General features: G+C 43.7%; 1 protein-coding gene across 3 annotated transcripts in view; it reads right to left on the reverse strand.

Moving 5' to 3' along the window:
- Nucleotides 1-5,246, reverse strand: part of SERTAD4 (SERTA domain containing 4) — a 50,842-nt gene that overhangs the window by 17,129 nt on the left and 28,467 nt on the right. The gene's annotated exons all lie outside the window — the stretch shown is intronic.

Consider the following 5,246-nt stretch of genomic DNA (forward strand, 5'->3'; position numbering starts at 1 on the left):
AATATACATTTGTTTTCTAAAGCACAGAAGCAGTTTTCTTTCAGACACGCTGTCTCTGAATAAAACCTCAGACAGAACCATAAGGTGGAAGGTCACTTGTGTTAACAACAGAAAGAAAGGAGTTACAGAAAAACATGTGAAATGAAGCCTAAAGCACCACCAGCTGGCTGTATTTGGGTAAAATATTGAATGCGAAATATATATAGATCTATTTTAATCCTGGCCCTAATAATGAATTAAATAAAATATGTACAAAACCACTGAATATGTATTTTTTGTTTAACAAGAATGTCCTCAGATGGACACCGCAGGACAGAGGCAACCTATACAATTTCTGTTCCAAAGGGCTCAGTTGCTTGAATGATAGCAGTGTCTTGTAACTAGGCCAGAAGACAAGGACTCTTCAAGCAAGGTCTAACCAAACACCATAACATTGCTTGTAATAGGAGCTGTTGTAGTAAGTAAATGCACCCCCTTTTTTGCTAGAGGAAAGCAGTTAGTATGCAAAATCTGCAAGCCCGTCATCCATGACTGCTGTTATATCTGGGGAAAAAGACCCTGGCAGTGCGAGTCCCCCTCACTGCACATGTGAAATGCTCGATATTTTGTTTACGGTACCATTTTAAGGGTCACCTTATCCCTCACTCCCCAGACAGCCAGTGCTCACCTTTTCCCTCCAACTCTCCAGGTTGTGGGACCCTCGGTGTCCACACTAACAATGCAAGACTGTTGGCCCAGCGTTGTACGTGATGATATCAGAGTGCAACCAATGGCACCACAACACGCAGCACCACAATACTGTGAATTGTGGTGCAGTAAACAAAAGTAGTGCATGCACTACTTCTTCACCGCAATGCACTGTATTGTGTTACTGCATGATGCACTGTGCTGCAATGCACGGCCCCGAGGAGGTATGTTAGTGCCATTTAAAAACAATGAGCTGCCCGCTCTGTTCGGGTATTCTGACAGGGGCTGCCAGTCGCTGTTAGAATACAATGTAAACAGTGGGGATTCCTGGATCGACACACTCGAAGTGTTGATGGAGGAATCTGCTCTATTTTATTCCCCTGAGCCCCCACGGGTTGAATGGCTAGCCTCAGAATTGAATAAAATTTCAAGCAGCATTCGCCAAGTCTCTGATGACATCATCGAATTTTCTGACCAGATTTTTCCTATGAACTGTCATATAACAATCTTTCAGTGTATGATCAGCTTCAATCTGGAAAGTCTGTGTATTGCAGCAGTAAGAATGAAGTGTTTTATTGCTGCAGCAGGTGAGTCATCACTAAATTCCCACTTCACATAAAAGAGAACTACAGGTTATTGTACATTATGATTGAAGTAGATATATTAGGGGTATATTTAGGGTGTATGCTTATGTATTGAAGGAAATTCTTTTGGCTGATGTTATTTAACACACCTATGCTAACTAGGTTTTTATTGTGTAAGTTTCTTGACCAGTTGACTATCCTGTTTTGTTGATTGTACACAATAGAACAGCTGTAGGGAATTGTGTCAGTGTATGGTACTAAACTGTATATGAAGTCAGAGACTAAAGTGGCTGGGAGGGAACTGAGAGTCATGAAGAGAGGCACATAGGTGCATATATAAATTGGAGATATGTGCCGGGTAGGTAGGAACCTTTGTAATCTGAGGTCTAGATATTTTATTTTGATTATTACTCTGTCGGACTGTTTCTGTTCATCTGTTACTTCGATCCAATTAACCGCTACTCTCTGGAAAAGAACTGAGGTTGCCTGGATATTTCCTGAAGATCCAATTTTCACAACTCACATAAATATAAATATATATGTTTATTTATATATTTTTACACCCGACTACTTTTATCACTACACAGGTAAACCTTTTTGTGGCTATACTTCTCTTTTGGGTGACAGGGATATATGCATTATCAAACACAACTCTGGTATGGATTCCTTCCTATTACAATGCTAATGGCATAACGGGATAGGATATGCTGGGACTATACACTGAGTGGCCAGATTATTATGACCACCCCATCAGTACTTCGTTGGGCCACGAGATGACTCCACGAGATGACTTCGTTGGGCCGCCTCGTGACTCCACAAGATGTTGAAAGGTGATGCGAGGAATCTGACACTGCACTGTTGCCCTTCTGTTGTCTTGTACCAGTCTTGCCCCTCCCCCGTTCTGCCCTAACATTGACTAGTCGCTGACGGCCACAATTTGCACGTTCAGACCCAGATTTTCGGCTGACAGTCCAGTCTTTAAACACTTTAACAACAGCTGCTCTTGAACATTTAACAAATTCTGCTGTTTTGCTGATACCCGCTCCATGGCTCCGAGCGCCAACAATCATCCCACGTTCAAAGGTTGTTAAATCGCGTTGTTTACCCATTTCTTCAGAAAAAAATCACTTCTACTGTCGTGGTAAACAACCTGCTTCCCTATTTATAATGGTCTGGCCCTCTAGCAACTTCAGCGCGAAATTATAGCTAATTTGCCTACAAACGCCAGGTGGTCATAATAATCTGGCCACTCAGTGTAGAACTCCATTGATTGAGAATGTATAAAAAAGAAAAAAGTGAAATCAGATCACTTTTTTGAACCTCCCTCCAAATTTCGGAGGCCATCGTTATCCCAATGCATTCTGTGATTTGTGAATTTATTCTATTCCCATTGTGACACGGTGATGACACAAACCTCTTGTGATGCAATGCTACGTGAAGCAGGAAACACGTTGCAGTGATCACACGTTTAATAATGACAGTGATGTCACATTACCACCTAAAAGTGATGATTGTTTTTTGCGCTGCACTTGGCTGTGATCTGTGTCTGGTGGGCGGTGGAGTCGTCGTTGTGTTTATCAGGCACCTACCTTAAAGGAGAACTATGAGGTGAGTGCTTTTCACTCACCTCATAGTTCTAGCCGACCTGTGACAATGAGACTGTCACAGGTCGGCTCAGTAGATCGGGAGGTGAGCGAACACATACCGGCGTTCGCTCACCTCTCGATCCTGTCACGGCTCTCTGCCGTGACAGGGGAGGGGCTGGATTCCCCCCTCCCTGCTCCGATCCGCCAGCGCTGACTGGCGGAACGGACGGGGAGGGGGCGGGTACAGCTGGCTCTGCCTCTAGATAGGCAGAGCCAGCTGTCACTCACGCAGCTGGGTGGATCTCGACATCTATCTATCTATCTATCTATCTATCTGTCTGTCTGTCTGTCTGTCTGTCTGTCTATCTATCTATCTATAAAACAGCGCCAGCAGGGATAAAGTGGGTACCACAGACATATACAGGTGAAACTCAAATAATTAGAATATCGTGCAAAAGTAATTGCAGTAAGTTCTGCAAAAGGGGCCCAAACCAAGTACTGAGTACATATGCATGCTTGTACTTTTCAGAGGTCCGATATTGTTCTATGTACAATCCTTGTTTTATTGATTGCATGTAATAATCTACTTTTTTGAGATTGTGGATTTGGGGTTCTTGGGGTTTTCATGAGCTGTAAGCCATAATCATCACAATTATGAAAAATAACAGTTTGAACTATCTTGCTTTGCATGTAATGAGTCTATCTCATATATTAGTTTCACCTTTTAAGTTGCATTAGTGAAATAAATGAACTTTGCACGGTATTCTAATTATTCGAGTTTCACCTGTAACACCAGAATAAAAAGAAAAGCCATAGGTAGAGAATCACATAAGGAATTCAACTGATAAAAGCCCAATGTGGTGTTAAAATCTCGCACATTCCTTTACATGGCCCCTCTGGCCCGATTTGACATTTAATGTTGGAGTTTGTCCTCGCTGTGCGTCCCCATTGGCCAGTAATGCTGCCCTTCACCCTGATGGTCCAATAAGGATATGCGTCAGGTGGGAGAGGGCAAGCTAGCCTCTGACCCAATAAAGAAGTGTTAAAATTGTCAACGGAAGTCTGGGATTTGGGGTGCCTCCAGTCATCCCCAGTATTAGCCTGCACTGAACCGCTGTTGCATATTCTGCTTCTTTATGCCACTGACAGGTTCACTTTAACTGTAATCTCGGTTCTTTCCTCTGGAGACATGCTCTCGTACAGAGCCATACTGGCAGAATATAGGCATTGTATCCAGGCTTCTCTGACTAAGTGCCTTTATTAAAGATCAGTCATGCGGTCCTGTGAGGTGAATTCCCTGAAGCATTCTGGAAAGCTGATCCGTCTCCTCAGACATACACAGAGCCCGACATGCAGAAGGTAATGATTAATGCAGATTAATGCACACAAAGCCTCTGCCATGAATGACATTAAAGGACTTTTCCATTCCAGTCAAACATATCATTTGATAACTGACTCTGGGACACAGCCTCTCATTTTTATCCCAGCCTTCATCACCTGCCCCTGGCTGCCCCTCCAATGAAAGCACTATAGCTGTCCCTATCCTCATTCACTATACAGCCCTGAAAGTGTGCATTTCGGAGTGTGTTCCAGGGTTCCAGCACTGCCCACTCTAGCCCTGCCCACAATCAGGGCTCATCGAGCATTGTTTATGAATGCCGCCTTCTGCATTTGAATGCAAGGGCTGCATTTGATCTGCTTTGCCTGCAGCGTGAACAGATCTCAATAGGATTTGCTGCATCCATAGAAACATAACAAAAGACAAATAAAACGCAGCCTCAGAACGGCCATACACACTACATCATTGGAGGAAACAGGAACCGGCAGATGTGCATTCAGAGAGGGATGGACAACTCCGGCCCTCCAGCTGTTGTGGAACTATTACTCATATGAGGCATTGCAAGACTGACAGTTACAGGCATGACTCCCAGAGGCAGAGGCATGTTGAGATTTGTAGGTAAAGCACAGCTGGAGGGCCGGAGTTGCTCAACCCCAAATTTACTGGGTATCATAAGGCAAAACAACATTATTTAATTTCTTGTCCTAAAGACGCACCAGGGAGTGACAGGAAGTCCTCTTTGAAGCTGGCCATAGACTGTGCGAATTTCTGGCAGCTCTTGATGAATTTCACACAGTGGGTGCCCCTGTTGGCACCATTCTATCCGGCATCCTTTGATCAGAAAATCAAAGGAGCCAGATGCAAAATTTTGGGGTGAACAGTGACAGTAGCCATCACTGTTCTGGTATTTTGACAGAGGCACACCCTCTGCTGTCAGAATACAAGGAACACAGCAGAAGATTCATCCATCCACACTATTTGTGTTTAAAGTGGATAGAGGAATCTGTGGGCTGAATTAAAAAAATCTAACAGTGTATGTAGGGCAATCCT

Source organism: Nanorana parkeri, unplaced genomic scaffold, assembly GCF_000935625.1.
Source record: "Nanorana parkeri isolate BGI_ZX_2015 unplaced genomic scaffold, ASM93562v1 scaffold1, whole genome shotgun sequence".
NCBI classification, from domain to species: Eukaryota; Metazoa; Chordata; class Amphibia; order Anura; family Dicroglossidae; genus Nanorana; species Nanorana parkeri.